General features: G+C 41.0%; 1 protein-coding gene across 1 annotated transcript in view; it reads left to right on the forward strand.

Annotated features, from left to right (window-relative positions):
* The first annotated feature begins 6,505 nt into the window (after window positions 1-6,505).
* LOC108668590 overlaps window positions 6,506-21,682 on the forward strand; it is a 35,732-nt gene continuing 20,555 nt past the window's right edge. The window contains exon 1 of the mRNA XM_018155831.2: window positions 6,506-6,654. The gene's annotated coding sequence lies outside the window, so the exon portion shown is untranslated. The remainder of the gene's footprint in view (window positions 6,655-21,682) is intronic.

A 21,682-nucleotide genomic window follows, 5' to 3' on the forward strand; every position in this document is an offset into this window, starting at 1 on the left:
AACAGGATATTTATTCAGGAGGTAAAAATATTAATGTTCACTTGGCCGCCTTAACGAGGGAATATAAATATTCGTATTTTACTTCCTTCGATTGATATGCTGCATCTTACTTCCATCGATGATTTATTTCCAGGTGCTTCTTGGGGAGACTTGAATACATGAAATTTTTGCAAACAAAAAGAATAAGCATTGAAACAATGGCAGGCGTGCAATTAGATTAGATTGCAACTCAGCAGCAAGAAATATTCTCTCATTTTATATGCTGTAAATTTTAGACAAAATGCTACAAATTTTAGAGCCCCGATTTTTCGAAAAAGGTTAGATTTTATAGATAATGCCAGCCAATTATACTCGTTTGGAAGAAGCTAAAAGGACTTCTTTGCAAAGCTTATCAAGTGCACCTCAGAATCGACCTAAAATACGATCTTTACTGCTTAACATTTTCAAGTAGAGCATGAAAAAGAAAATTGACCCAATTGTAATTCCACTATGCATTTCTGTTCAAACAACATTAAAAGAACCGGGTAGAAATCTGTCAAAAATAATATTAAAAGACCAATGATATTCTTGCGACTGTGTCATACATTTTACAAGCAGACAAACTGAAAAAAAATTCGGCTTCCGGAATGAAAGTATCCACGGTTTGAACGTAAACTTGACACCAGCTAGGCAGAGAGAACGTGTGCAGACCTTGAAAGTTTCGGGCCTACACTATTGAGCCGAATAAGCTAGCTCGGTGAAAGTACGAACCTGTTCGCTAACAGTTCGTTGACTCGTCCTTGACATTCCGACTCATGTTCTGCATGAGAAGCAGGAAGCTATGGAGCGTGCAACTCTGGGCATCAGGCCATTAGATGCCCAGTGCCCACTGATCTACCCTCCTTGTTCCCCAAACCGTACGTGGATGACCTGTAATTATATATTGGCGCTCACATGTCTAGTGACGTCAACGAATCCTTTCAGCTTGATTCTATGTGGTGGAATACCCATGCACTTAATACTACAATAAAGCTCATAGTGCTTCTCGATCAGGATATTTGCACAAAAAAACTGTCAATGGTCCCGTTGTCGCGGGGCAAACTATATAGGGCCAATAGATATAAGAATTACCCTGGAACGCAGAGCAGTTTAGTTTGCTTACAATTGCACCAAAATATGAATTTGAACAAGTTTTCGAAATAGTGTGGCATGCGTTAACATACCTCATGTCAGAGGTCACTCGCCTGTGCTAACATACCTCATGCCAGTGGTCAGTGGTGTGTGCTAACATACCTCATGCCATGCAGAGGTCACTCGCCTGTGCTAACATACCTCATGCCAGTGGTCAGTGGTGTGTGCTAACATACCTCATGCCAGAGGTCACTCGCCTGTATTAACATACCTCATGCCAGTGGTCAGTGGTGTGAGTTAACATACCTCATGCCAGCAAGTGCTGGTGTGGGTTAGATTCTTGAATTACTAACCACTGCTTGTGAAATTAACCTTTATGCAAGTTTTGTCGCTGACAACGACGACTTCGAATAAAATAAGATGTACCAACATCAGCTGGAAACACTGCATCTTTTCAAATGAGTGCCACAGTAAACTCACGGGTGTTAAAATTATTCGTTCATTACATATAATGAAATCATGAATCAGTTATTATTTGCTGACTACTTCTGGCCCTTTTCATCCGAATACTGAAAGGAATAACTAGACCAAACCGAGTTCTAGTTCAAAAGGCTTGGCAGATACTAAAGCCTACTTTGTATTTCAGTTGAGATTGTCTCCCAGCCTCAAGATTTTGATAAAAGCATCACAAGTAATTTTAATTAAAAACAAGTAACGATGTTCAGCCTCAGAACATTGTTCGAGTGTTCCGTTTGTTGGTGAACCTTAAAGAAGCTGGTGCTTCGATAAGACTTGACTTCTAATTTGCCTGCCATTGTCCATTTAAATACATTCGGATCGCAATTTCTTAATATGTACAAATTCATAATAAATTAAAAGTCTTTATATATTGCTGATTAAGCTTAGCTCATATTGTGTGAGCGTAGCTCGTTAACACAATTTGATATTATCTATGCTTGAATGCGTCCATTTTATAGCAAGTTTTCCAGAATTAGCTGGTGGGTCGAAGAGCCGAGGACGCGGCAGAGCATGGGCTGTTCTCGGTATATTTGGTCCGGAGGAACGGGTTCTGATAACGACACTTCGTATCGCCGGTTGCCTGGTTTTCGAAGAACTCCTTTGCTCCTATCCTGCTCTGTCGAATCCCTAGCGACCAGTTTCATTTTTGTATTATTCATTTTAATTTGAGGAACAATTTATGTACTTGTCAGGTACATTTTCCTTGAGTATTATTGTATAATAAACAATAGTTGATCTAATATTGAGTAAAATTAAATTCTTCATGTGCCTTACTTACGTTTTCGTTTTGATCAGCAGAATGCGCTCGTTCAACGCGCACAGTTTGCAAAACACAAAACGTGCTCTTGAAAATTCAAGTTTAAAAAATTGTCTCAAATTTGTAAATTCTGTATTTGAATCCCCGTTCTAATTATCCCCTTTGGTAATGGTGGCTCGTCTCGACAATCTTGAAAAGCTAATTTTCCACTCAGCCTCAAGCCATATTGCGAACTTTGTCTCGTGCTAGCCTTGAACCGAGCTAACTTAAGATGAGGATCCAAACATGATGTCTGTGAAGCCATGTTTGTGATGCCTTGTCTGCTGCTGGCAAGCACACTCTGCTCAAGGATGATGAAGCGAGCGCCAGTGAATGGTCGACTTTAGGCTCAGTCATGCATGAGTTTAATGGCTTCGTGGCTGACTTGCAAAACTCAGTTTCCGATGTGACTTGAGGGCTTGAGCAACTCTACCTCCGTGCCCCGCGATGTTTGAAGCTAAATGCTGATCGAACGAGTCATGCGGTGTAATAATCTTAGTCTTGTTGCAAATCTCTACACCAGAGCTTATCTGCCATCTAGCTGTTAGCACTGAGTCCTCATAGTGGTAGTGAACTTGAGTACATAGAGGGGAGGAAATTTTCCCAGAATTTCAGTCCACACATAAGGATTAGGTAACAGTCCACGTACATACATGTACCTCCGACAGAGCTTTGAGGTATATATTTTTCACTCATTCCTAAGATAAATTCCATCTGCATTTACAAAGCGCACGACTGAAGTGGACCTCACTCTTACATATGTACCTCACTCAGGGATGAGGTAGCTGTTTATATTCACACGGCTGAGGGATAGTCTACCCATACGAAACACAAAGCTGAGGAGGTAGTCCATAGACTTGTTTCTTACTCTGGGTTGAGGTGGCAGTCCACAATCCTTCTTACACACTGCCGCGTGGCACCGTCGGTACACGCACACGGGATGCAGTACTGAGATGACAGTCCACATACAACTAAGACAGAGCTGAGATGGCAGTCCACATATAACCAAGACAGAGCGCAAGTGGCAGTCCACATATAACCAAGACAGAGCTGAGATGGCAGTCCACATATAACCAAGACAGAGCTGAGATGGCAGTCCACATATAACCAAGACAGAGCTGAGATGACAGTCCACGTATACCTTAGTCAGACTGAGGCGGCAGTCCACCCTGCGCCCACCCACGCATCACGGAGGGCATTCACTCCGGGTCCGGGCTCGCGGACGGGTCGCTCGCTCGGAGCCTGCCTCACTGGCATGCAGGACAGAAATTCTACGCGTCGTAGCCCCAATTTTCATTCACTTGACTGACTTGAGCATCATTTTCATTCGCTTATCATTAGACCTGAATCAACCAACGCTAAATCAGTTCCTATATATATGTATATAACTTTATGTTTTGGTTTCCAAGTATATAAGCAGGACTGTGAATTTTCCTTAAATTTAAGTTTAGAACTTGGATAAAGGGCTCTTATGGGTAACTATTTATGTGCTAAGAGTAATTAGCGGACATTAACCACTAATCTGATTGTGATCACTTCTAAATGATTCTGAGTGGACCGCATTACGAAACTGCTCATCCATATCTACGTCCAGTGAATTATTGTGCTTAATGAATGGGAAAAAGAGAACGTATTTTTTTGTGACCGAATTGTGCGCAACTTTAACAGTATGTACATAACTTTGAAAGTATGTAAAAACGAAATGCAACGTTTGTGTTGTCTTTCTTTAGACCAATTTTGAATAGGTTATATATACAAGTATGCATCTTCTTATTTGATAATTCCAGGAACTTGTATGATTTTAATATCATCACAGAGATAGCTACAAAGCTTTGATGAAGTTGATAAACCCCAAAATCGGCAACGTCATCGTCAGAAATCGCAAGAGTTTGGTTAAGATGTCTCCGGAATTGCAGTCATCGATTAGAATCGTGACAAGAAAATCGACACTTTCTCCCACCGAGTCTCTCATGACCTATACTTTAAAATATGTTGACTCAGCATCTAATGGTCGACGTCATTTATGAAACTATTATTCGAAAATCCCCCAGGTTTTACTCAGAAAATAAGTGACACTGATATGAGACGCCATCATACTTAGTTGAGCTCGGAGCCTTTTCTAAAGGCTCCTTGGCCCTGCCGAAACTTTTAGGAAGTAAGGATTGTAAATTGATGATCCTTTGAAACATGGTGATACATAACATTAGATTGTGCTAAAAAATTATTTACAACGTTCGTTAAAACTCCATTTCTATTTTTTGTGCTGTTAAGGATTGATGTTAGAACTCCATTATCTCATTTCGGTTTTTCTGTTTTGGGAAAACGTCAGATTTAAATTCAAAATTCACAGTGCTTTCATCACTAAAACCGTAATACGGATCTAATTTTTTGATCGCCAAGCTATTTCCGAACATGAAAATGGTCGTTGTATCCATCAGTATATTTCATTTGATAAATTACAATGAAAGCTGATTAAAAGAATCAACAACACTGACAGAGTTCGCAGCTGCAAGATCTTGAACACCATTTCATCGCAGCGTTCCAGTAATTTTTGCTGCGACTTAATTCGAAGTGATTTTTAGAAGATAATGTAATTAAGTCTTGTGTACCAAAACTTACAATTCCTTGCGCTTTAGTCTCGAGCTTTATATGTTTCGGAATTACAGTGTTTTTTTCCGAAAATATTACGTCTCAGACAAGGATCTGTATTTGATGCGCGTTGAAATTTCCGAGTGCACATTGACACTGTCACCGACCTGAAACTTGTTGAATAATAATTTTGATTATCTGACAACTCCGCCACAAAATTTAGGCGCTAGAGTCTTTTCAAGAAATGAGAAAAGTGTAATATTAGCAGATATTTTGATTTGCTGCATTAACTGAGGAAGAACATACAACATTATTATCTCAATGCCTCAAGTATGCTGCCCGTTATTCAGGAACCTCATACAGTTACAAGATTATTTTTCTATTTTTTTGCCATGAATGCCGGCATACGTACGGGGATTTAGGGGTATCCGCTCCAGGGCTTCTTATCGAGGCAATTTATCGCAGCAGCGCCCGCGGCACACAACTTCAGACGCAGCCAGAGTTCCGCGAGCCTCGTCTCCAGACTAGCCGAGTTCATCAGCAACACGTCTAATATATATAACCCTGTAGCCCGTGCAGCACAAATAGGGTTCATCAGAGATGCTGCATAGCAGCACAACCTAAGGTTAAGTAAAGAAGCAGTCATAAATTGCCCATTGATTGTGGTTCATTTAAAATAGATGTATTCGAGCACAATCCAAAAACAAGGATTGTGCATTTGAAGCATGACATCCACTATAATTATCGTGCTTTAATTATTCGCTGGACCGATCTAAGTGAATGAATAGTAAGACATTGTCGAAATGGGAGGGAAGGCTTGGACAAAAAAAAAAATATATATAAAATTTATTAGTTTATAACAATTTAACTCAGAAGACATAAAATTGCATGTTAATATTTTTACACAAGTATCATATGATATCCGAACGAGCCACTGGGTTCGAACGAGCTTCTCTTGAATCGTCATTGAGTAACTTAAACAGTTTTAAAGACATTCGGGAAAACGGGATATTTTAATTACTGGAATAATCGATCCCGCGCACCGCCGGGCTCACCAGCTTGTATTGTGTACATTTATGTTTGTCTGAGGTTTCAAATTCGTTTGAACAGACTATAGAAAATTACAGTTAAGAAATTGCTTTACAACAGCGCGGCTCTTGCCCAGAATCGAGCGAAGTGCAGGTGGTGACGCGAAGACGGAGGTAGAGGAGTGTTTACGCTACACCGTTTCCAGCTTCCAGTCTCCAGCGCCGTCAGAAGAGGTTCAGGTGTCAGAGGGTTTGTGTGTCGCGCTTGTCGCTCGCATAAAGGAACTGTGTGGTGACCTTTTGAGTGGACTACAGTGCTTCAGGCTGATGTTGCACGTAGCTTAGAGCTGATATGATTAACTCCTGAAGACGTTGTGGCCAAATTTCCTGTGTAATGCAAGCATAAATTTACAACTTTGAGTGCTAACTCTGTACATAACATAGAAGTCGTTGCGAGTGAAACAAATTATTACATTAGGATGTTGCAAAGCTTGGCAGTGAAAGTGGTGTGCTGTAGTGAGATGATTAATTTTTTCGTTTGTGTTTCAGGAAAATTCCTTAGTGCTTTAGTCAGTGAATGAGTTTTTGTCATCGGTGGAAACGTGGCTGAAGGTAAGTTTTGTCATCGAGCGCGCTTTCAAGTTTCAAATAATCTTAGTTTCCCTCAGGCCTCAACCTCAAGTGAGTTTTATTGCTCAGATACGTACATGTTGCTGGATAGAAACTAATAAAACGCAAACCGTTCAGGCAAAATTTTTTTAGTCGTCACGGAACTTATCAATTACAGTTTTTGTTTATTTTTTGCGGTAATATTATGATCTGCATTCTGCTATGCTGCTAGCCTAAACTTCGTTAGTGATTGATCGGACGCTTAGTTTAGTCTTTTAGATCACTTGACAGAACTTGCTTGGTAGAGTAAGCCTACTTGCAGTACTTGGTTTCAGATATGACAAACCTCTGAATAGATTCAGTTGACTGCGAGCCGTGATCTCTGCTTTGACTGCTTACACATGTACAGCAAAGACGATATTTCGATGATATGTTGCAAGAACTTCACCGCGATGATAGACTAATGTGAAAATATTCAGCGGCTGCTATAGCTACCGATCCTATAAAAGTAAAGTCCAGTTAATTGTAAACTTCAACAACGTAAACTTGTAAATAAGAAAATAATTTAGAATATTGCATCTATGATAACAATTTACCCTTATTTTCGGCCTTGATATGAAAGAATGTTTCTGGACAACCAAAAGTACATATATGCGTTGATTATGCTAATAATTGTTATTGTATAATAAATTTAATTACTAGTATTTAAACTTAGTTGTTAAATATTAGAAAGCGCTATCATTGTACAAGTGCGTAAATTCTGAATGCGTTGCGTGACCGAACGACGGTCTCAATCTCATCGTCACCCATGCACATGTGACGATAACGCCAGTTCGTCACTGACGAACAACATTCAGTTCTGACTGTTCAATGTTGATAACTATTATCCGAAAACGCGTGCCAACTTTCAATGTCTATTGTCGGTCCTTCCAAGTTTTTTCTGTCGCGTGTAGGTACCTCTTAGCATGTTTTCATAACGTCATTGATAACTCGGAAATTTGTGAGGGCTTTCACCGGTCATCTGTTCTTGTGACTTCGGCAGTTCTGCTTGTGTTATTAGGGGCAGTTTTGCCCCTAAAAAAGATTTTCAGGTGTCAGAGAAGGGCTTTTGCTTCGAAAGAGTCGAGGTACAAATCTACATGCCCGTCAAGTGTCATGCATTGCAATGTATGTCGAATTTCTCATGCCTTATGGTCTAACACCACTCACGTTTGTGTTACCTATCAAGATGATCAATTATGTTTGATGAAGTTTATCGGTTGTAAATGTATTGTTGGTTATAATTAAAAATTAAAATAGTTAATGCCCACCCTAAAATAGCCAACGCACTCCTTAGCGTGAATGCGTTTATGAAACCTTATTCATTTTTCATCATGAGCCTACTCGTGAAATGACGCAGCCAGATAATGGATATAAGAAAATAATAGCATAATAGTTGGAAGATAATAATAGCATTACCTACGGTTGGTGTTTACAACAGTCAAATATCATAGCGAAATGGTCTCTTTTGAAGTCATGAATGTGGACTTGAAACGTCCACCTTTGCTTTAAGTTTCATATTCAAGCAAAGTGTTTTCATGAGTGAACCTTCTGAATGAATGTCAAAGTTTAATGTACTTTCATTAGATAAAAATTTATACTAGGACGAGAAAAAATCAAGGTGATGTCTGGCTACGTATATCAAACATCAATCATAAGATTCATTTGGTGCATGTACATGTAGCAAGATCCTGAGAAGATCCACATTGTGTGTTGCAGCGACCTTTGATCTCCTGTGGTGGTCGCAAGTATATAGTCTTCGGTACGTCGTTCTCACAGGTTTGGGATGATGGGAGATTGTGAGCGACGGTGACAGGAGACGTCACGTGACGACGACACAATTATCAGCACGGTCATTACAGTGATCATTACGCTGCACAAAGACTTATTCGAGATAATGAGACTGTTGAGCACCTGATGGTCCTCAGCCGACGCGCACCAAGCCCCTGAGATGAACTGCTGCTGCCGCTGCCGTGGCCCTAGAACTATAAGGTTCCCTCAAATGAACATAGATTGATACTTACGCCGCTCTTCATAAATGCGTCATATCTTCATTTCATTTTGATGGATACACTTTGTAAAGTGCGTTGACAGAGTGAGTCGTGGTTATCTTCATGGACTCACGATCAGTTTCTTTTACATCGTAACATCATATTGAACTATTAAGTCCTTATCGAAATCTGATAATTCATTCTCACTCAAAGTTAGTATACCGCGACTGAAAAATTGTCCTTAAGGTAATGGGGAATTTGCATTGATCGGAGGACTAGTGTGTCGAAATTCGTTTTACATTCACCGGAAACTTACTTGGGAGGAATGGTCATTGCTAGCGCATTCCTAATTCAAGGAGGAAATGACTCGGCGCGATTTGTTCCAATATATGGCCGCAAATCATGTAAACAATCGCCCGAGTTGAATGAGTTAAGCCATGTACTGAGTGAGTTTATACTTTGGCCGGCAAGCATCTTTTTCGCGGCTCTTTAGCACTACTTGGGGCCGATCCACTCTCAAAAATTTAAAATATTGTCCATTATTTACTTACAAAAATAGTTTGTCATGCATTCTAACGTTTATGATGGACTTTGACGGTATCTGGGTCCGCCTGACGGCCATCACTGAAATTGGTCGAAGTGTTTCATCGCTAAACAAAGAGACATCCCGTTTTAACGTTCGTTAATTACTGGCCAGATCAAAAAGAAAGGCTCGCTGGGAGAAGGGATTGGAGGAGTTTTTGTGGGCTACAAAGGTCACTACTCTGCCATGTAAGGGACGGCGAGCAAAGAGGAGGGCTTGTTGGCTGGTCAGGTCACCTGCTCGACATTACACTTGTCTCGCGTCCAACTCTGGACAATGGATTTTTATCATCCGTTTGGTTAGAGATTTTCTATTTTTCGGGATACTAAGGGAAATGGAATGAAAATGAAATGAGTGTCACGGGAGTTTAACTCGTTAACGAATTGGTTTTTCAATAACTGACCGATTTAAATCGCACTGATAAATTCATAATGCGCAATAACTTTTGAATTGTAAGAAAAAATATTATAATAACCCGTATTATAATAACCGTATATTTTGTTTAGTTGAACTTCATGCCTCATGCACACAGCAAAGATGAGTGGGCTACTGGGAAGGTTCCATGCAGGATCGCTAGAATGTAGCTGTCGCTTCTCCTTTTAAGGATTGCACAATCATTTGGCCTTGGGCTTCATGTGTCTGCACCAACGCTGTGCTTTATCGGCACCCGCGCGGCCGCATGTTTGTTGCATCGAGTGCTGGCTTTAGCTGGCAATGTTATTCGATAATTTTTGTTGAAAGGACATTAACCTTCTTTGAAAAGATTACTCAGCAAGAGGGTCAGTTTTTGTTCGATTGCTGCCAGTTGAATTGTGTATTTTCGCTGATTTACCATTAGTGCACATTTTACTGTATTTTGTTAAGCAGTTTTGAGATCATATTAAAACGGTGTTTTCATACTTATACATGACCTCGTACTCCCTCTTTGTTCTCTTAGCCATGACTTCAGACCTTCAGCGGGGAGATTTTTCTCCTTATAAACTCGTTGACATTGACAGCGATGACGCTTGCATTCTCATAAATTTAGAAGCAGTTTGAAGATCAATTCGATTTCGTATTTTTACCAGGTATGCACTTATTTAAGTTTAAAGTTTAAACGACGATGAACCTGTTCTGGTTCATTTTGTAATCAACTAATAAATAGTTAAAAATTATTGTAAAGTTACGGGCATGACAGTCGATCCTATCGGGCCCAATCTTGCTCTGTGTGTCTAAACCGATGAATTCTTGACATATTTGAGTTGAAGCGAACGAATGCAGATCAGATGGCCGTTATCTGCATACCAACCGATTGAAGGCCATTCAATTTCCTGCGCCAGTAGCATACGAAATTTTAAAATGAACCATAATCCAATTTTTTCAAATTCTAGATTAAATTACGCAGCCCGATATTTCCGCAACTTGAAAATTGCAAAAATTTATTTTCATGTTACACTTCATATTTTGGTCTTCAAGCGCCTAGGCCATTAGTTAACTCACTTGATTCCACGTAATGGCTGCAGGCTCGCTGTAGATCGTTGCAAACGATCCTCTTAATTAAGCACTAACATGAGTGAGGCGGCAAAGCCCTGCACCTGGGCTGAGTGCGCACCTTGTTGTTGCAAGAATGTTAGGCCGAAGCAGCCTCGTCACTTCTTCTGGGAAACATTAGTGTTGCAAGCGTAGTGAATAATAGAGGAAGCGTGACGTCACTGGCACGCTAGTGAGCTATTAGACGTAGCCTAGCACATACACTAGTGCAAGTCTTTACATATTTCTTTGCAAGTCTTTGTTTTTACTAGATAAGAACCTAAAATAGAGCGAATTAGAAATCATTTGCCTGCGACAGTGCTCTCCACTCAATTGTGTTAGGTTATTGTCTGTCAGCAGTTTGCCCGTTTGCGTGGAATGTGCGCCTATGGAACGGTGGTCACGTGCGTGAGATAAAGGTTCTGAAAGAGTACTGACATCTAATAGGTTGGGTCATAAACTAAATTAAAACAGTATTCTTATATCGGGACGCCTTCTAATATAAGCGAGTGTAACTCGGTAGCATCTCTAAGATTTCAGGTCGCAGCAATGTATCACCTGCGCTTCTTGGATTACTTACTTCTGTCTCTTTGTGTACCTATGTTTAGTGATATGCTAACCTGCACCAGCAAGCTACGCGTTTGAGAGGCAGCGGCTGACGTCACGTAGACACTCCTGGAACAATCATGAAGGGCAGAGGGGAGTGCCTTTCAGGCAGTAAGGAGTGCGTGGAGGCCAGAGGGGAATGTATGAAAGGCAAGGGGAGTGCGTGGAGGGCAGAGGGGAGTGCGTGAAAGGTCTTTGTGGAGGTCGCACACAAGGTCTTTTTGTGCGTGGATGGCAGAGGGAGTGCGTGGAGGCTGATTGGCAGAGAAATGTAGAGGTGCCGTGCTGAGCGCTGACCTCACCCGTTGAATTGCCATAGTGCTGTTCCACGTCGCATGATGAACATATTAGTTTAATTTACTGTATAGATAGCAGCTATCATATTCTTCATGTCACAAAATTTTTTGCTTCCAATATGTTCCACGTTTCTCAATTATTATGACCGTCTCTGCAAGTCCCTTAATTGTGTCTACGCTTCATGCAATTTTTCAGGATTCAGTTAAGTTCTCTGCCTCGATCTAAAACCCGTTCCTCGGTTAAAGATTTATTTAATATATCAGTCTGGGAAAAGAATAAGTTCATCAAAAAAAGAATTTTATCACGTTGCGTTCTCGAACTGCATTTCTTGAACATCTAAAAAAGCTCGCAATTCCTCAGAAGCTTGTGTAACTTCGCTTGGGTGACGCCTTAGAAAACGTGTGGTTTTCGATAGCGTTTTGTGGCAACTTAAGAACAATTTTTCTCGTGAGATTCTTAAAAATCCTCAGGGCTATCAAGGACAAACTGTCTTGGGCTTAACGCCGAATTAGATTCACAGAACAATTACTGTAATGTAAAAAAATCTAACAAGATTCAGTTGCCTTTTGTGAAATGGCCCTGCCAATTTTAAACGCAAAACTCTGTGTTATAACCATCATATAACTTGCGACCATTCACGATTTTTGACGCTCCAACGCCAGCATGAGACTTCGACTAAAGCCAGCAATAAAAGTCGAAGTCTCATGCTGGCCAGCAATAGAAAGCAAGCTTTTGTCTTAAACCAAGCTTGCATAAACTTATGATCAATGCAGCAATTATCGACAATGTAGTCCGAGTTGCGCTGGTTTAAGTGGTTGCGGACCACTCACTTCCTCAGCGCTGACGGTGCTCAGCGAACTGTGCATTTCCGCTCCCCGGCGCAACGGGTCCTCCGTGGGACGCCGCCTCGGGAGAGAGTGACGTGTGTGCGCACACCTCCAGCCGTTACTCTCATCCATGCTGCCTAATGATTCGTTCGAATTTCTTATGTCCATTAGATATCTCACAGCTACTCCTATGACCAGCTGTCTCTTTAACGCTCTTGCCGCTCGAGTCCGTTTCCATAATGCAAACAATTTGTGTTTCAATAAACTGACATCGCATTTCGTTTATTAACCACCCAAACTCCTGGACTGGTTCCAAAAATTTCCTAGTATCTTCCATCTTCATCATGGCTACCTAGCGCTCGTCTTTTTAAGCTACATATAGTTACCTCCGTACTTCCACTGTCATATCCGCACAATACAGTTATTTTCCACCGCAGTTCAGGACTGCTCTATTCTATTGCTCTAATAGTATCTAATTTTCACTTCCATAACTCTCACTCCCAACATTTTTACGACAATCTGATGTGTGAAGTGAAAATGAGTGTCGAGATCAGTGGGTGATAAGGCTGTGCTGCAAATTTCCCTCTTATCTCCGTAATGACTCTCAGGAAAATGAAAATGACGCTAGGCAAGTTCTCCTTTTGGTAAATACCACTTATTGAATTCCCTAATGATGCATCGTACTACGTATATCGGAAACTTTCGCTTTTCTGGCTATGAGGAAGTAACAAACTCTGCTCTAGAATTTGAAACGATTTCTACGCAAGGTGAATGGAATGACATACTGCCACAGCAAAATTAACTTCATTTCTAAGTTCCCATTCGCAAAATGTATAATTTTCATGCGTTGGATCCCTCCTGTGGATTACTCCCTCGTCGGAAAGGCTTAGTGTCACGCATCGCATAAGTGGAAGCAAGTAGGTTTGGTTACCTGCATGACTGAGACGCCGTTGAGACGCCGACTTCCTGTTTAGGCAAAGCTGCAGCATATGCGGGTTGCCTCCTACGCTCCATCTCCACTGAAGCTTTTCGATCTTCCCACGTCTGCTTTTGAATGCTCCTGCCACGAGTCATGGTGCAGCGACTCCGTCCAGTGCACGTTAGGGGTGACTGAACTGGTGTGCATTTCTCCAGCTTCCATTCTTTGCCTTATTTTGTATGGAAGACGCAGCAGTTTTATCTACTCCCCACATTTAGGTTTTTTAATGCATCAGCGTTTTTTGCTTGAAACTCGGTGTTATGTGGCGACAAAATTGAAACTCAAGTTAGATCAATTTCGGTAATTACTTATTGGACAGAAGAAAAAATTCGCCTCACTAAGATAAGAAGTACAATGACATGGTGGACCTTTTTTACATTAGAAAAACTAAATAAGGTGGAGGTGGAGTTTATCCAAATGGTATAATTTGAGAGATAACGGATTGGCATCGGAGAGTCAAGGGTTTTGCTCCGAACTCCTATGAGTTATCAAGCATGCATCGAAATTAACGATTTAAACCACAGTTAGAGTAGCGACGCAGAAGACAAATTTGGATAGAATTAGCTGCTAGTAGTAGTACTGTGTTGAAAGCCCGTTCTGCATGCTGGTCCTGGTGCGTTGAGGCTAGCCCAGCATGCTAGTTCTGGTGCGTTAATTAAGGCTAGTCCTGGTGCGTTTTGGCTAGTTCTGCATGCTGGTCCTGATGCGTTTAGGCAAGTTCTGCATGCTAGTCCTGGTGCTTTGAGGCTAGTCCAGCACTCCAGCAAGCTAGTGCTGGTGTGTTAATGCTAGAACAACAGCCAGTGTGTCCTAGTCGACTGCGGGAAGATCACTAAAGACACTTAAGATGATTGCAACACCTGACACGCAGAACCTGTTTCTCCTCACGAAACCGGATAAGTTTTTTCTGGTCCATGCTCTGAAGCGTCAGCTCGTAGAGGATGTTATGGGGAGCGTGACACGGAGCTGGCAACGTTTGTGTGAAAGATACGAGGTGCTGCACCGCAGTGATATAGTTATTGTATCTGTACAGATCTTATTGCTACTATGCAATTGATGATAAATTAAGCGCATAAAATTGTTATCAACCATTTTATATTTGAATTGTGAACAAATCAATTTTCTGTCCGGCTTTAGACCTACGGTAGCTGTGTTCGGACTCTAGTAATCTTGGTACGGTACTTGTTTGGGACGTAGCAGTCCCAGGCCACGATGGATCGCCGCCTCTGTCCGCGTATTCCGGGTAATGAAAATTAGACAGATAACTTCGAGACAGATAAAGAAAACAAAAACTTTGTTTAAGAAGTCACATTGCACCAGATTTTCTTTTAACGAAATTTTTTTGGAAAATTTACCTCAGAGCCGCATTTTCAAGGAAAATTTCGTTGAAAGTACACCTTGAGCCGGACATCCTAAAGAAAGAGTGACAAGACAGATAAAGCTGATGACGACACTCGATGCAAAAACGATCATAAACTTAAGGTGATAAAAAAACCCAGATTTTGTTTCGATAACTTATATTATTATTTATCTTTCCTTAAGACATCATGTATTTCTGGAGACATCTTACGGCTCAATTTTGCTCATCTCACACGGATGCCTGAGAGCCATAATATATTGCTGCTGTTCCGTCATGAAACAAATACCACATGTTGTTGCGGATGGAAAACGTGAAGCCAGAGAGCTCTGCCAGCTGGAAATAAGTTGTGTTAAGTGAAAACCTAAGTGCCGTAGGCAGGAAGCAGAGTACGGGAGAAAACATTGTGCAATGGAAAAAGAAATTCATTTTATATTTAATAAATCCTCAATCAAAAATTGTCAAATTTATAGGGTACATATGCCTTGAACGTCCCTTGTGCGAGCAATTATGTGTGACTTTGCTCGAAAAAACAAAATCAGACAAGAACCGCTGTCAGTACTAAGAACCGCTGCTTGTACTAAGAACCACCGCCAACAGACGTGCATAAAAAGAGAACCGAGAAGGCAGGAAGTCTCAGTTCTCAGGCGAGTGATGTGAACACGTGCGCTGCTCGCCGGATGTGCGGACGCTGCTCATGACTGCAGGCGCACCATCTCGCCTGCTCAGCCGTCTGTTGCTGGGTCTTGACTGCAGGCTCACCATCTCGCCTGCTCAGCCGCCTGTTGCTGGAGCTTGACCTTAACTGATCCCGACCGCCCCGTATTATTGCATGGAGTCAGAGATGCAGTTTAACCCAGACTGATCAATTATACCGCTTTTGGTATGTTCCATAGATTGCGTATCTGCTTCTATCATTTAATGATATTTCGGGACTCGAGAGGCAACATTTCAGTGGTTTTTGACCCAACAGGGCGACGCGGCACGTAACCTCGAGAAAAATCTCTGCGATTCCAAGAAGCTGCAATCAGTTCTGAATGAGTGAGCGCTGAATTCTGTCCATGACTGAATAACAAGACGTAAAGGAAATCGCATCCTCAATTTTCTTAATATAATGCAATAATTTACAAGGAAAAAATGTGAGGACATAATTACTGTCACATGAAATCCGAGATCATGATTCCCCTGGGATGAACTAGACGGAAAACAATGATGGTTTTCTGCGATGATTCGTGATTCCGTCGCGCTCGTGCCAGGAAATGAGTGCATTCGTTGGCGGCTGGAAGCCATCCCGCAGTTTCCTCCACTTGAAAGCTGCTTGATGATCTTGTGTACACTTATTTGAACGCATTAACATATTCATGTGCGCTCGTACAGGTAATTGCGTCGTAATTACAAAGTTCAAAGTCCTTCTTTAAGTATGCCGAACTTCCGTTAGTCTCGTATTCCTTCGTGGCAATATTCATAGCTTGAACAGCTTATTTTCGCTGCATAAACATAATTCTGTGCTGCCTCCCGGGTAATTGTATCGAGAATACCAAGCTTGCAATGCGTAGTGATAATCTAAAAATTACCCATAGTTTTTATTTGTTGGAGTTAAAATGTGGATTTGTTAATGGAGAACATATACGCATATGTGTCGTGTTTATGAAGTGCATATATAGGATCTCTGCTTGCGATTGTCGGCGAGAAGTGGCTGCAGTTTGTGGCTTCGTTGACAGGAAGCACAAGTCCTTGTTATTGTCGGCTGGTTTGTTAGTTCTTGTTGACTTGGGTTTTCTGTTGCCTAAACTTTTATACTGAGCAGTCCGTAGATGACAGCACAGGAAGCTGCGGTGTCACTGTCATGGTTCTGCGTGTACGGCGTCTTTCTTAGATTTTTTATTAATTTTTTTAACCATTTCAAATGGTTCAAGTTCAACGCACGATAGGCTTTTCCGAGATTCACTGAAGTTTATCATTGATGGCTTTTGAGCGAAAATTATAAAATATAATGGTGTGATGAATCAATAATATAATGGTATGATAAATCAAGCAAACATTATGTATTTGATCATTAGTTATCACTAAAGAACTGATAATGAAGCATTTCCTTTTTAACGCAGGAACTTTGAATAAAACTAAACGATTTGAATGACGCCTGATATATGAGAGAAAAAGTTAGCATTCATGTTTTTAAATGTTGGGAATAAACTCTCGCGAGAATTAAAGGGATTACTTTCGTTCAATTATTCGTTTTCAGTGCACTTATTTACTTCCAGCTGTACACTATGAACATTAAAACTTAAATTTTATTCATATTTATCAGATTTTGTCTCCAACCTTTGTAATGAGAGACCTTACAACTTTCCAAGAAAAGTTAGTTCGTGTGAATTTAGAAAATCTATTATATATGACCAGGCAATAAGTCCAGCAGCTATCTCAATCAATCGTCAGCTATGGAGAGATCGGGTTCCGAAGGCCGGATCCCTTGTGAATCAAGTCACGAAAATTTCAAGAATCGGCAACAGGCCATGGGCCTATTTCTTCAGTGCCGACACTTCTATTATATTCTATGAACAAGAATCGGCAACAGGCCATGGGCCTATTTCTTCAGTGCCGACACTTCTATTCTATTCTATATAAATAACCATACTTCTACTAGTACCACTCAGTGAGGATGTACCACTCAGTCAGAATATAATTGTACCACCTCCGTGAGGTAGTACAATTGTATCCGTGTTACAATGCTGAACTAATTGTTATTACAATTTGATGACAGAAGCTGCATGCAGTTTAGACTAGGTCCGTGGACCGAGCCACGCAATACGTGCGTGATGGGTAATACCGTAGTTGTTTTATTACACGGAACGTTCGTGCTTATACGCTCCCTGAAAGCTGTTGCGAGCACGCACTCGCCCCATCTTCGTGTTCCGTGAACCAGCTGCAGTGACAACAACAAACACGAAGGCAAGAAAGCGGATGGATTACGAAAACATTTCGCAACGAATCAACTATGCGCTGCTGAGACGCGGATCATTATTATACGGAGTCGGAACCGAGGCGACTTCTTGGTAAGTCGCGCAATAGCTTAACGCGGAACGATTTCAACTTGCCCTCAACTTATTGAAGAAAAAAATAAAAACTTATTCTACTTTTGATTGTAAATTTAATTTCAAACTAGATATTTTGTGATGGATGCATATTTATGGGGTACATTTTCCACCATGTTCGCGGTCTGTGTGCAGCTCGCATTGCTTTAAACACGACCAGCAATTGATACCAAAACAATCTAAAGCCCGTCCTTGGCTCATTACTATTTTTGAAACTTGATTCAAGTTCATCATCTTGTTATCGTCCAGTCGTTTCAATATAGTGAAAAATCTCCCAGCTTGCTGCTTAGCGTTTCTTATCATTACGCCAGTCGTCTCAATATAGCGTGGGGCCGCTTATAATTTGCTGCTCTTTCCTCCATTATTGGCTGGACCGAGCCGGTGCTATACCAACTGGCTGTGTGTACCGGAACAGGTTCTTGTGTAAACCTGCAGGTGGAGGAGGAGTGGAATCGAGGTTCTTGTAGTCATGGGGCTCCGAGTTATGCGTCAGGAGAACCGCGTGTATTGCACCGGAGCGTCCAAACACTCCTTGTAGGGGCCGGCAAGGTTGTGCTGCTGCAGACTCCACGCACTTCAAAAATTGATGATTTATCTGGGGCCTTTACTGTATGAAATCTTACGTGGAGATATGAGCTATTGGGAATAATTCGTTTGTTTTGCTCGGATTAGTTATCAGTAACTTCATAATTTTAAGGTCCATTCTGTATCGAGAATTTAACAATTATAAAAACCGTAGCAGCTTTAAAAAACATTTTGAAGAGTGTCTTTCATAATCATGATTAACATTGAAATCATTCTAAAGCAGCTTAACGTATATAAGTGATGATTGCAAGCAGAAGAATGTCGTTTGCCTTGATGCGAATGGCACAAGAGCTTGTTGTATATAGTCGTGACTTGAATGCAGAGCCTGGCAGTGCCAGCGCACGCCGCACTGTTCCTCAATCCACGTGAATATCCTTTGAATAATTCTTTGAAAAATCATTGATAACTGCAAGCAAATAAGTGTAGGGTATGAATTAAATACGTACCCTCATAATCACCAAATTGAATAATAGTATTCGATCTGCTGGGCCCTTAATTACGGCCAAGATTTGCCATGCGCTCGTCACATCTTCCACCTAATCTAGGCTACACGAACCTGCTTCTGCTCCGTATTACATTTATTGTGTATTTGTGTAATGCTAGTAATTTTTGTGTAGTTTGCCCGGTCTCAAATACACCTGCGTTACTTACAGCCCGCGTTGCTGGAGGTGCTGACTGACCTCGACACTAGAGAGCAGGTCGCACTTTATGCTCAATAACAACTAATTGCCTCTTGAGTCTTGACCCATTGCATGGCGCGTCGGTAGATTGCTGCTTTTGTTGAATTGGTGCTGCCCCCACATGTAGTTGCCTTCTGGAAGCTGCCGATGCGAATTGCTGTTTTCGCCGTTCTCCGCGTCTGACTTTTCTCCCGTGTAAACGGGGCCTGAGTTGTTGTTACTCATTTTGCACTTGCTGCATCTTCGCCTGTTCCGATTTCTTCGGCTCGTAATTTTGCCATATTACTCTTGATGTTGTGGCTGCTGATGTCCATTCTACTGATGCTGCTGCTCATGAATCTGATGATGCTGTTCATGCCCCTGATGCTGCTGCTGTTCATGCCCTTGATGCTGCTGCTGTTCAGGCCCTTGTTTCTGCTGCTGCTGTTCCCCTTGATGCTGATGCTGCTGCTCATGTATCTGATGATGCTGTTCATGCCCTTGATGCTGCTGCTGCTGTTCATGCTGCTGCTGCTGCTGTTCATGCTGCTGCTGCTGCTGCTGTTGCTGCTGCAGCGGCCGCTGGAGCGTTTAAGGCCATCGCGCCCACGCACGTCTCATGCCAGTCGCCCGGCTGTGAGGCGGGCTTCATGTTACGCCCACAACATCGAAGTTCGAAGCTCATTAAATAATATGAAGTTCATCTATCTTTATCAGATTATCTGAATTGTATCTTAAAATGTCAGATGAAAGTATTTTATTTTACGTTGCTGAGTTGAGTTTATTACGCGTACCGTCCGTTAATATGCTAATTGTTATCGTAAAAAATTTTCTCAATCCCGATTAAGCAAATTTTATTCTTCGAAACAAGCCTTCGACAACCCGGCTTTAATTTTAATAAAGATCTTAATAGTAAAATCTTTAAAGCGTGCTATCGGAGAGAAATGTTTACAACTTTTTATTTTTTAGTCATTATTTTAGTTAGAATTTTGACCCAAACTTCATTTTTTTTAATTACAAGATGAGGTTGAAAGCAGAGCGCTTTTTGAACCGTAGCTTCGTTGATCGATTGTAAACATGTTGAATATACATGTAGCTTTGACGTATCGCAGTCATAACAAAATCATGTGTGTACAGATCAATTTATTTAATATTATTTCATAATAAATGAATATATAAGAATCAATGTTTTCGAGAAGAAATCAAAGAAAGCTATATTACGAAATAGATAGTAATACATAATTTTCCAGTAGCTACGGTAGCGTAATTAGTTTGAAATGAAGGTTGGCTACTGTCACACGGACGCTAATAATGTATCTTCATAACGTAATGTCTCCGTAATAGGCAAGACTGTGTGCTACCTTGACCTCTCTGTGAACCTAATGCAGCGCACATCGTTCTGGTTACTTGGTCGGTAGCAATAGCGTTGCGTAATGCATTGAAGTCCCTTTACATCGTCCCGTGGTTCACACGTTTTGATATGCGACGCTTGCGACATGAAGTTACGTCACGAGCGACCTAAAGTTATAACAAGTAGCCGTGTCACTCGAATAAAATCGCGTCACCTTGATGAATATTTCAATTGCTTGAACTAAATGAACTTATGTTCGGGTAATTGGGGAGAATGACAAAGGACTTTAACAACAGAATTTAAAGTCATTTAACAGAATTTGACGGAATTAAACAGAATTTTATGTTGTTTTCTTTTATGGTGAAGAGTGTGCAATTCCCTTGTGTTTGTTGACCAATCAATCCCACTTTTCTATTAAAGTAGTTTTTATTAAAGTATGGAGTACATTTTGTAATCTTGATCTTTTTTCATATTATTGATCGGGAACATTGCAGTATATTTCATGCTGCTAATGTGCAGGGCCGAGACGTATATAGGGGTTCATAACGATTATTCATTCACATCACGTTCATCATTCATGATAATTAAGTCGAGGTTGGGAACAGTGCACTCGGATGATCAACATCCTTGGGACGAGCTCTTTGAAAGATGATAGATTCTCAGTAATCAGTATACTAATCACAGGTCAACGAAAAGTTGACGTTGCTCAGGTGTCTTCATGCTAAAATATAAATAAAAATATGCGCTAAATTTTATGTACTGTGTGAACCCACATGATTACTTGTATTGAGTCTCTTGCAAATCAATATGGCTGAAGTTGTTGGCTGTAAACTCAATCTTACTTTATTTTTGATGCTCGAGGTTTCTATAACAATAAATTATGCTCCGGAATACCTTTTCACCTGCAGGAATTCTCGGCAACTAATCGAGGTAACACGAAACATTGGCAATTATCTTTGCATGATTTGAAAAATCGATTAAATTACAGAGATATAATAATTAAAGAACCAATTTCTGGACGCAGATTTAACCGTGGGCGTGCTCTACACGCCCGATAATTGCCTCGCCGTCCAGATAAGTCATAGTTACGGTCGACTAGCGGAGAACTGGAATTGTGGAGGTCTGAACAACTGCAATCAGCGACTGAAGGTTATCC

Source organism: Hyalella azteca, unplaced genomic scaffold (genome assembly GCF_000764305.2).
Source record: "Hyalella azteca isolate HAZT.00-mixed unplaced genomic scaffold, Hazt_2.0.2 contig16409, whole genome shotgun sequence".
NCBI classification, from domain to species: domain Eukaryota; kingdom Metazoa; phylum Arthropoda; class Malacostraca; order Amphipoda; family Hyalellidae; genus Hyalella; species Hyalella azteca.